The 11,275-nt window shown below is 51.0% G+C and overlaps 1 long non-coding RNA gene across 2 annotated transcripts; it reads left to right on the forward strand.

Annotated features, from left to right (window-relative positions):
• Window positions 1-7,795: 7,795 nt before the first annotated feature.
• LOC308635412 lies at window positions 7,796-10,045 on the forward strand. 2 transcript variants are annotated; one of them, XR_014019184.1, is made up of 3 exons: window positions 7,796-7,880; window positions 8,788-8,933; window positions 9,714-10,045. It is a non-coding gene; the product is annotated as an uncharacterized lncRNA (long non-coding RNA). The 2 variants fall into 2 exon arrangements; XR_014019185.1 differs by lacking the exon at window positions 9,714-10,045 and adding an exon at window positions 9,295-9,397.
• Window positions 10,046-11,275: the final 1,230 nt, after the last annotated feature.

Raw genomic sequence — 11,275 nt, forward strand, 5'->3', positions numbered from 1 at the left:
AAAAAATAAATAAAAAAAGAAAATTAAATATTAGATTCTATTTTACTTCCAAACAAAAGACCTGATAAATTGTTTCTCAGATTTAGGAACAAATGGACTCATTTTCCATCTCTATTGATCTGAAAGGGTACTAAAAAATGTAACTTAAAAACTGAAGCCTTTCTATGTAAACATCCTTCTAATTCCAAATTTTCATAGCCATAGGTGTTTGGGGATATATTTAAAGATTATCATCTAGTAGAAATTAAATTTTGTTCGTAAGGAACTCTCAAACCACACACCTGTAATCCTAGCAACTTGAGTTTGAGTCAGGAGGATGGCAAGTTTGAGGCCAGCCTCAACAACTTAGTGAATTCTCAAAAAAAAAAAAAAAAGAACTGCGGACATAGCTTAGTGATAGAACACCCCTAGGTTTTTTCCCCACTTTGGGGAGCAGAGGGTGGGAGGCCAGGGAGTTTTATAAAAAAGAACCCTGAGCTTACAGACAGAGCTGGAGACCTGGGCTCACTAACTGAGATGCTTTGGGTGAGTCCCTCCCCTTTTTGAGCTTCGGTCCCCCAATTTCCTAATTAAAAATAGCCATTGCCCTGGGCAGGTGAGAGGGTCAAACGTGGTCCTGTCTGAAGGCAGCACATAAACCCCAGAGTTACATGAAAGCTGTTGCCGTCTAATGAGCAGTTTCTCCATGGATTGGGCAGATCAACTGCAAGTTTCCTCATCTGTGGGTTGAAAATGGTAACAGTGCCTCCCGCCCTCGGTACTTGAGAGGATAAACTGGGCTCGTGACATTAATTGCTACCATCTAACAAGTGTGATATTGGGCACAGTGTCTTCAGGGAGGGAGTTTTAAATCTCCAAACAGAATCTCCTTTTTTTTTTTTTTTTTTTTTTTGCTGGAACCTAAATTTCTTGGAAGCCAGTGTCAAAAAGACAGTGTGTCTGTCTCCTCCATCCGCTGGTTGATCTTTCTCTTCGTTCACATAGTGTGTGTGGTTGCAGACTGTCAGAGCCTTGCCTTAGGGGACAAGAAACTAGCTGGGATTACAGTGGCAAAGAAAGAAGAGTCTGCTCTTCAAAAAAATCAAAATAGCTTGATCGGCTTCTAAAAATTCATATGTTCATTATAACAATGCATACGAGACGGTCACCTGGAAACCCACGTCAGAGACACTGTGGTCAACACAGAGAGGTCCTTCCGGCCGCCCCTCGCTGCAGGTGGACACTCGAGTTTCACATGGGACACACTGTGCAGGCTGCTCGGCCTTTCACACAGCCAGCGGTCAAGAGAGTGTCTTTGGGTGTCAAACGGGTCTATTTCATCCTCAGAGGTGACCACTTGCCGTCCACTGTCTGCAGGCTCGCCATGTCTCAAATGTGTCCCCCAAAGTCCATGCCATGGAAAAACAACCCCCGATGCAATAGCGTTGGGGACTCAGAGGAGACTGGGCTCTGCCCCCAGGTGGGCCGCGGGCTGGGATGTTCGGCCCCTGTCCTTCTCTCCCGTGTTCATGCTTCTCGCCTGGTACTTTCCACCCTGCGAGGACGAAGCCAGAAGGCCTTTCGGGTGCCGGCCCCTGGACCTTGGACTTCCAGCCTCCAGAGCTGGGAGAAACCAACCTCTTCCTTATGAATTGCCCTGTCTCAGGGCACAACAATAGCACACAGCAGATAGGACAGTGCCACCATCTGTTTAGGCAGGTCTTCAGTGTCACAGACCCTTTCGTTTCCTGTCACATGTCAGCATGGAGGCGGCACAGGTGTGTGGAGTCCAGTTGTTACCTACGAGCATTCACGCACCCAGGCCGGTGTCCCCGGGTCCTCCCTTGAGATGTTCTCCCCCACGCTTTCCAGCTTCCCTCCTGACACCGCTGCGGAGGTGAGGGCGGGCGGGCTCTCTGGCGCTTGGCCTTTTTCATTCAGATGGTAGCCGCAGAACAACCCCATCACACAAATGTCAGCCCGCCTGCTGGCTGTGAGGCGCTGGAGCGTGAGCATCTCTTACTGAGGTCAGAGGTGGCCGTTCTTTGTCCTCCCTCCCCTGCTGTGGAGGCTGGCTCCTGCACCAGCCACAGCCCTGCAGAGGAGCCGTCCTATGGTCTCAGGGTCCTTCCTGTTTGTGAGGTTAGAACTTGTGAGCTCCAGGAAGACTTGACATCACCTGGCTGTGCCAACAGGGCAGGCAGGGGAGGGCTCCCAGCACTGGGACTGCTGTCCCCAGGAAGTGGCCAGGGTTCTGGGGGTTCCAGGCTTGCTTCTGCCTCGGCCCAACCTGCAGACAGATCTGGGTCACTGAGTGTCTGGGATGCTGGGGCAGCAGCCACAGGGTCACCTATGTCTACCTGGAGGAAGAAAAGACAGGAGACGGGGAGGAACAAAGGGGAGCGGGTGTGTCCAGTGGCCATTCCTGGAACACCCTCACGACAGTCCTCAGAGGTAGGAACCGGGGTCTCCCTTTGCAAAGAAGAATCATAGTTCAAAAGAGCCACAGAGCGCGTGGGTGCAGAGCCGGGTGCCAAGGCAGCCGGCTGACGTTGGCAGATGTGCAATCAAGGACTCCTGCCCGCCAACAGTGGGGGCTCTGGAGCTTCTAAGACCAGGGCAAGGGGCTGGCGAAAGGACTGCCCCGCAGACCCCATGTGCCCCTCCCGCCTGCCTGAGCCCTTCTTGGCACCACAACTGCCAATACACACTTTGAAAAACGCTCCAAGAAGAAATGAATCCAGAGCTGCACCCAAACAGAGAGCGTGGGAGTGGGCACCATGTGCAAGGAGCCGTGGCAGTGACCAGCTTGCCCAAACAGGCTGAAATGAAGTGGCGCTGGAAGTCACCGTGGCAGAAAATCATGGAACTCTCTGAGTTAAAGGAGGATTGAGTATTCACCTGGGGTTACGCTCCTTCCCAGAGCAACAAGACCGGACTGTGCATGAGTGTGGAAAAAGCACACATCGAACCCACGAAGACAGGGGGGAGAGAATCGCAGAGCAGAGGAGCGAGGGACAGCCACTTAGCACCGAGAGTGGGCAGCAGAGGAGGTCCCAGCCAGTGCAGCCCAAGAGCTGACAGTCTGCCCACCCGAGGAGGACCAGGCAGCAGAGAGACTGCGGGGAGCCCCTCGGGAGGAATTAGATTCCCAGTCCCTGCGGCAGTGAGCACCACAGGCGGGGTGGGGGTGACTGCTGCAGGCTGGGCTTGTTCTCCGGCAAAGCCCAAACAGGATGTGAGTGAGTCAAAGCCAGGGGAGTGGGTAACGGAACCCAGGATTAAGTGGTCCTATCTATACCGGATGTTCAAACTGGATTTCAACCCTCTTCCTAACTCAGATTCAGAGTGCTGGCAGCTAGACCCCATCTCTACAGGCAGAAAGTCGGTTTTATTGTTTACCTGTCTGTTTACGTTTTGAACATGGTGTCTTGCTACCTGACCAAGGCTGGTCTCGAACACCTGGGCTCAGTCCGTCTTCCCACTGTGTCCTGGTCAGGCAGGAAACTGAAAGGCTCTTCTGGAGAATCTGACCAGTCCTAGAAGAAGGACCTAAAGATACTGCAGACAGATTTCCTCAAAAAACAAGCCAGAAGGGCCATGCCACAGCAAAACTCACAGCCAGGAAGCCTACCTCTGTGGTCTGAATGTCTGTGTCCTCCAAAATTCATGTTGAAGCCCCGACTTCCAATGTGACTGGGGAACAGAGCTTTGTGGGGGTGATTGAGGTTACGTGAGGAAATCAGAGACCTGACCTGACAGGAGCAGTGTTCTTAGAAGAGGACACATCGGGGAACTCACGCTCACTCATGCATGTACCTCTCTCCCCCCCTCTCTCCCCCCCTTTTTTTACAATGAGGACACAGCAAGAAAACAGCCATCCAAAGCCAGGAAGAGAGCCCTCTCCAAAAACTGAACCTGGGGCACCTTGCTCTTGGACTTCCAATCTCCATCACTATAAGGAAATTCATTTCTGCTGTTAATGCTCCACCAGTATGTAATACTGGTCATGGCACAGATCAGAATAAGATACCTACTGTATACGCTAATCTTTAATATGAGGAAGAAATAGCTTGGAATTATTAAAGAAAAAAAAAACAAAAAGATAATAGCTTTAAGATCAAACATATGTTTTAGCTGTCTTTTACTGTAACAAAATACCTGAGATAAAAAACTTAAAAAGAGGAGGGGCTGGGATTGTGGCTCAGTGGTAGAGCGCCCCCCTAGCACGCGTGAGGCCCTGGATTCAATCCTCAGCACCACATAAAAATAAAATAAAGATATCATGTCCAACTCCAACTAAAATATAAATATTTTTTTTAAAAAACTTAAAAAGAGGAAAGGTTAGTTTTGGCTCCTGGTTTCAGTCCGTAATTGACCCTGTCACTCTGGTCCTGTGGTGAAGCAGCACATCATGACAAGAACCAGTGGTGAAGCCATTCATCTCACAACTAGACACGAGAGAGAGAGAGAGAGAGAGAGAGAGAGAGAGAGAGAGAGGGGGGAAGAGACCAGCTCCCACAGTCTCTTTGGTGGCACATCCTCAGTGACCTCAGTGACCAGATAGGCCCCATCTCTTAAAAGTTTCCACCATCTTCCAATAGCACTAAGCTCAGGACCATACCTTAACACGTGGGCCTTCAAGGGACATTCCAGATTCCAACTATAACAATATGCTTGTGATTTTACTAAACATAAGTGGAACACACCCTTACTAAGCCAAATAATAAATCTAACGATTGTTAAATATGAGACATCTAAGATGAAAGATTGAGCATAACACATCTATCTGTTCTATTAAATATCAACTAAAGGCAAAACTAGACTTATCACACTAATATTAGACAACACTGGGCTGGGGTTGTGGCTCAGTGCTAGAGCACTTGCCTTGCACTTGTGAGGTACTGGGTTCGATCCTCAGCACCACATAACAGTAGATAAGTGAAGATATTGTGTCCATCTCCAACTAAAAAAAAAATTTAAAAATTAGACAAAACTAAATTTAATCAAAGATATCAAAACATAAGAGAAACTATCCTGTTACAGTCCGTCAGTACGTACCAAACTGTAAAGACCCTTAAAGAATAATTTAAAATATATAAAAATCCTCAGGCAAATAAAAAACAACAACCCACAGTGTCAAAGTGTTCATTTAACTATTAACTAATGAGGGAACCAAAAGGGTATTAGCACCAGTCAAGAGAGCCTTCGAGAAGGTAATTAATAGACCAGGGGTTCACAGCAAAACTGGTTAATATCCAACAGGGCCATCAACTTTGATCTGCCCTCGGGGACAGAAGTGACTGACACCTACCTGAAAACAGCCTCCAAGTCAACCTCCCCCCGCGGACGTGAGACCCTACGAAGCCGAGCCGAGCCCCGAGCTGCACAGAAAGACCTCCTGGAACCCTTCTGCCCGATTCCAAGTCCTAGACCATTTTTCTCGGAAAAGCACAAAAAGAAGCGAATGTGAAGGGAAACAGACAAAACCCGTCACAACGGGAGGCCGTCCACCCTCTGGGAAGATCAGACGGCTCAGAAAGGACGAGTGGAAATATAGGACAGGTTCCAATCCCAGTGTCCACTAGGGCCGAGGGTTAACGAAGTGAGTGAAGTAGGTTCAGAAAGACATCAGCAGGACAGGAGAGGGTGCTATAAATATAAATAGGTGACACGCCTCTGACAGGTGACGACAGTGCCTTCCATTGCCTCAGGATTTGGGCTGGAGTCCTCCCCACTGGGGACGACAGTGACTGGGAGCCAGTGACTGCCCCCCCCACCTACAGAGAAAAGGCTGAAATGGGAAGTCCCTCCCCTGCAGCCAATGGTGGGGTCTCCAGGAGGACCACTAGGATGACCAGTGCGCTGGGAAGCAGACCTCACGGCTCCCTCCACCGCAGACCTGTCAGTGAAGGGGCAGGGCGCAGGCCAAGCAGAAAGGCTGGGGGACTGGAGTCCGGGTGCCTGGGCCTCTCTGCAGCAGGATCCGCAGCCAGAGCCGACCAGAGTGGGGACCAAGGGAACCGCAGGGCCAGGAGGAGCCAGGAGGACCAGCACCAGGATACACGTGTTCCCATGAAGCTGAGGACCGAGAACACAGCCTGCCTGGGGCAAGGGGGCATCTGCAGGGGCCAGGGCCTCCACAGAAGGACCCTGAGATGCAGGTGGTGGGGGTGTAGGACCTCAGCAGAGTGAGGAGCAATGAGAGCCTGGCCCCGGCACTCAGGACGCAGAAGTGCACCTCCCAGGAGAGGGGCCGGGGGTCTCTTGGCAGCACCAGCCCCTCCTTCACCTTCGTCCACCTGAGCCCACAGCATAAGGGTGGGGAGAGAGGCGGGGAGAAGGGGTGAGGGGCACCCCATGGCCTTGTAAATGTCCAAAACCAATTCTGCTCCCACACCTCCAGCAGGGAGTCAGATCTGCCCAAGATGTCACAGCCAGCAGAGGGGACAGTATGGGGTCACAAAGGTGGGCAGTAAACAAATAACTGAACAAACGCCGCCATTCCCTGCCATGCGGCTAAGCTGGTGGCCCCCATCACAGAAGGCTCAGGAAGCCCCCACCCCCTTCCCAGAGACCCTGGAGCTCAGACCCCCAGCCTCTCACCCAGACCAAGAGTGCAGAAAGCCAGGCTGACATCCAGAGAAGATTCTAGAAAAGGATGTTTTAGAGAGTTTTGATATGCTGAAGAGGAGAGATGGGGACAGACTTTAGGACCCTCCCCTGTACAGACTTCAGGGACCCTCTGAGAACATGGGAAACCCAGAAGCTTCTGTGTCCCTCTAAGAGACTCAGGAAGAGGGGAGAGGATGGAGAGCAGCGTTCCCCGGGTCTGGACAGGTGCCTGAGTGCCCCCGGGGACCGGAGGTGAGCCACACAGGGCAAGAGGTCTTCACAGGAAGAGACGGAAAGTGCCCCGCGGACGCACTACTCTTAAGGCTGCCAAGGAGTCGGTGGGGTGGCCGAGCAGAGTAGGGGTGCAGGGCCTTCTGCCCCATTAACCCTGTGCTGGGCCCCGAGACCTCAGAAGGCTCCTCCCACCTCTGTCCCCAACATCCCGTCCCTTCATCTGCTGGGGTGAAGCAGGCTGTCACTGAGAGAGGGCAACCACGCCTTGGAAGTGTGGCTGTCTATGGGATGGGATGTCCTAATGGTGCAACTGAGGTTGTGGTGGAGGCGCGAAGAGAAGGAAGGACAAGTCACTCCTAAGAGAAGCCATGAAAGTCAGGGGAGGCCAAACGCGGCCACCCGAGACCCTGGCAACCACAGGGCTCGTCCAATTCATGGTGTGCCCTGTGTGTCCCACTGCTCAGCTGTCCACTTAGCAGAGCACACGTGGGCAAGACGGACTTCTACTTTAAATGGCAAAAATATGGGATGACGCATTTCAGCTTCATTTGTGTTTTAATAATTGTAACTCTTCGTCACTGAGGTTTGGTCCTATGAGTTGAACTTGACATTTCTCTGGGACTCAAGGGTTCTCAGCCTTGAATCCCTCACCTGGGATTATTTAGTAGATGAGGCCATTTTCAGTCTTAGGGAAGTTTAGAATGAGATGAAATTCACCATATCAACACTTTGGGGTTAAAATTAGATATTATCTGTGGTTTTAGTGTTTAAGGTGTTTTCAGAGAATTTGGTGGACTAGTTTATTGGTGTAGGGTGGGAAGTTTTGATATGATCCCTCACCCTATCATAAGGGTCACAGCCAATACAATAAAAGACAAGTTAGCAAGAGGAAAAGCATAAAATTTTATTTGATCAAAGTTTTATCCAATATAGGAGATATCAGAAATGAACACCCAAAGACTCAGAGAGAGCTCTGTTTTTTTGCTTAGGTTTCATGCAGCCTGGACCGTCGCCATTGGACAGAAGGGCCTGATCCAAGGGGACCAGCTTGGGTGAGCCCAGCAAGGCCCACCTGCTCAGTCTTCTTGGCCTCTGTGTGTGTAGGGGGCAGGTCCTTTCTGGATTGGGTTTTTAAGAGAAAGGGGAAGTGACCTTTCCAGGTCTTGGGGCTGGCTCTTGAGGAGAGGGCTTCTAGTTTTATGCCCCACCCTGGGCAAGGGGATCTCTGGTTTCTGTGACTTGCTTTTGGGGAGCAAGAGGGAGTGGAGACAGGGGGCAGGAGAAGGCCAGAGGGAGCTTGCTTCTGAGCCTACTCTGAGCCCTTTCAATCTCCTTTACTTCAAAGTACTTGGCCTGCCAGGGTGCCATACTTGAGGGCCACCACACTTTAGGTATCCTAAGTCCCAACATTGACAGATGGGCTACAATTCCAATTTTTAAAACGCAGTTGATTTTCAGACTTAGGATTTTAAGTTGAAAGATCTAAGAGATTTGAGCTAAATTTATAAACAATGCTGGCGTGTTTTAGAAAACTTGAGACTGTTGGATTGTCAGTGTTGGATTTTATAAGACTTTTTAAAAGTTTGGAAGTTTTGTTTGTTAAAGTGTGAGAGTGCGGGCCTGTGGTCCCAGCTACTGGGGAGGCTGAAGCTGGAGGATCACTTGAGGCTGGGAGCTCAAGACCAGCCTGAGCAATACAGCAAGACCCCATCGCAAGAATAAAATAAAATAAAATAAAAATAATTGCCCCGTCAGGCATTTGAAGAGCATAAGAGAAAATCAAGCATATTGAATTTTCATGAATTATTAATATGGTTTAAAACCATTCAAGGGAATGTTATTGAGTAGAAAACAGGACCGATTTTGAATTCAGGCTTTAAATTTATGCCAACCCCAAAGAGACGCAGGGGACCACAGCACACTGTGTAAACTCTGCCAATACCGTGCTCTTGCACGCAGGCTCTGCACTCAGCCAGCAAGTGGGGCCACCTGCAGAGAGTCCACACCGTGACTGACCAATGGTGGCTCATTGACACCCTACCTGGAGCAGACTTCAGTGAGGAGGTGGGTAGAACGCTCATGGCCCTCCATGCAGAGCGCCGTTGGTATGCCTTGGTTGTGGTTGAGTGTCCCCCAAAGCTTCGTGTGTAGTGTGGCCCCAAGGGTGATGAGATGTGAGGTGCCAGGCCTTCGAGACTTGGGGCCTCCTGGAGGAAGTTGGGTCCCCAGGGGCTCTGCCTCAGTGGGTGTTAATGCAGTTCTCTTAGGACCCTGGGTAGCTGCCACAGAGCAGGCTGTTTTAGAGGGGGCTGGCCTCTGAATCCCTCTTGCCTCCTGTCTGGTTGATCTCTTCCTCATGTTCCCACCATTGTGATGCCGCCTCCACAAGGTCCTCGCCAGACGTCACACAGATGGAGCCACCCCGTCTTGGGCAATGCACTAAATAAGCCTCTTTTTGTAAAGCAGGTGTTTTGTCATAGCAGCAGGAAATGCACTAAGACAGTCATGAGGGACGCGGAGTTGGCAGGAAAGAATCCTGAGCTGAGAGGCTGTCCCGAGGCGCGTGCCGAGCAGTGAGAGCAGCCAGAGCTTGGGGGAGGGCGGTGGCTCAGAACAAGTTCAGAAAGAAATGGGCCAGAGGGACCCTGAGAGGCTGTCTGAGAACTCAGTGTGGAGGTCCAAAACCCAGCAGCACATGGACATGTGGGGACGTGGAGCCAGGGGCGGGGTCCTACAGCAGGAAGCAGAACCTGGAGCCTGACTTGCTTGGGGCCACTGCAGGTGTGTTGTCACACCTGGCCACCCAGGACACAGGTGAGGGGGCCTAGGTCTCCCTGGGAGCAGCTCCAGGCTGGGACTCACCTTGTGCCCCTTGGTGTTCCCAGGCCCCGACGCCCAGCAGGCGCTCTGAGAAAGTGTGCTGTGACCTGAAGGGAATGTCACGTCTCCTGCTGCAGAATTCCAGAAGAGAAGCCGGGAGTTCCAGAAAGAAAAGGGGAGCCATGCACCCCGGCTGTGAACCAGGCTTGTTCTTCTGTGTTGTTTCTCTCTATGCATTTGTCCTACCCAACAGGAAAACCACAGCAAAACTGCTTCATATTTTATAAAGTATTTTACTTTAAATGTTACTCACTGGAAGTTGTCTGTGCTTTAAAATTCAGCATCAATCTGCTGTTTGATGCTCCAGGGTCTGTTACGTGGATGCTCTCCTGAGCCTCTGCCCAGCATGTGCCAGCCCCTTCCCCCTCCGTCTGCTCCCTGAGGTGACAGTGGACAGTCAGTGTCCTGCAGCCTCTCCTCCCCTGCCCCCAGGGCACCTCTCAGATGCCCAGAAGCATCCTGAATCCCACAGTGACAACTGCGTCCCCTCCCAGGAGCGCCAGTCATCCATCTCCAATTGTACACTTGACATTTCACTATGATGTCCCATTGTCACCTCAAAGTTGCTAAAATTAGACTCCATTCCCTCCATGCCCCAAACCCCTGTCTGTGACGTCCACAGTTCTTAATGGCTTCAGCTTCTCCCACCACCCACCACCCACCACCCAGACTCCAGTCTGTGGTCACTGGGGTCTTCCCTGTCCTCCCCGTGGAGGGGCCAGTTCTCTAGGATTCCTCTGAATTTCCACTGCGTGGACCACCTTCTGGGTTTATATTACTTTACTCTGCTCCTCGTAACTGATCCATCTGCCTCCATTTTCTCTATCCTTAAATTTAACCTATCAGATTGACCTTCTTGTAACAGTAATGACAGCAACAATAGCCAGCATTTATTAAACACTTACTGCATGCCAGTCTCTGCTCTAAGACCCTTATGTATGCATATATTTGGTGCTCACAGCAACCTTCATTTTGTTTTTCTCATTTTACAGATGAGAAAACTTAAGGCACAGAGAGGTTAAGTAGCTTACCCAAAAATACACAGCTAAGGATGTGAAGGAGGACATCAGGGTTCCCTTGTCCTATGGAAGGTAGATGAAACTCCTTCCTCTATTGAGTGCCCGACCTCGCTCTCTGCCCAGCTGCACTGACCTCCAGAGACTGGTGCCTTTCCCTGGCCCCATGTGCCACACGATTCCCCTGCTGTACTCCCACGTCCACCCCGCCCTCTTTGCCTCCTGTTCTCCAAACACAACTCAGCCAGCCCATCCAGCCTACTGGAGGCCTCTCGGCTCACAGAGTCTCTGCTGGCTCTGGGCTGTGCTAGTGCTGTGGATCCATTGAGTAATTTGTTTTTTTCCTGCTCTGTGGGTCAATTTCCCGAGAAGCAGACCTGGGTTTGGGCATCCTAGGCACCACCCACTGGCTGTCTGGAAATCGTGATCCACCGCTCTGCCAACTTTGCTGCCTCCTTGGCAGCACATAGTTCAGCCTGGTTCTACCCTTCGCCCTGATCCGTGGGCTACAGGTCCAACCTCCAGCCCCCTCGGTTGCCAGCTCTCGTGGT

Source organism: Spermophilus citellus (genome assembly GCF_964194105.1).
Source record: "Spermophilus citellus genome assembly, chromosome: 16".
In the NCBI taxonomy this organism is placed as follows: Eukaryota; Metazoa; Chordata; class Mammalia; order Rodentia; family Sciuridae; genus Spermophilus; species Spermophilus citellus.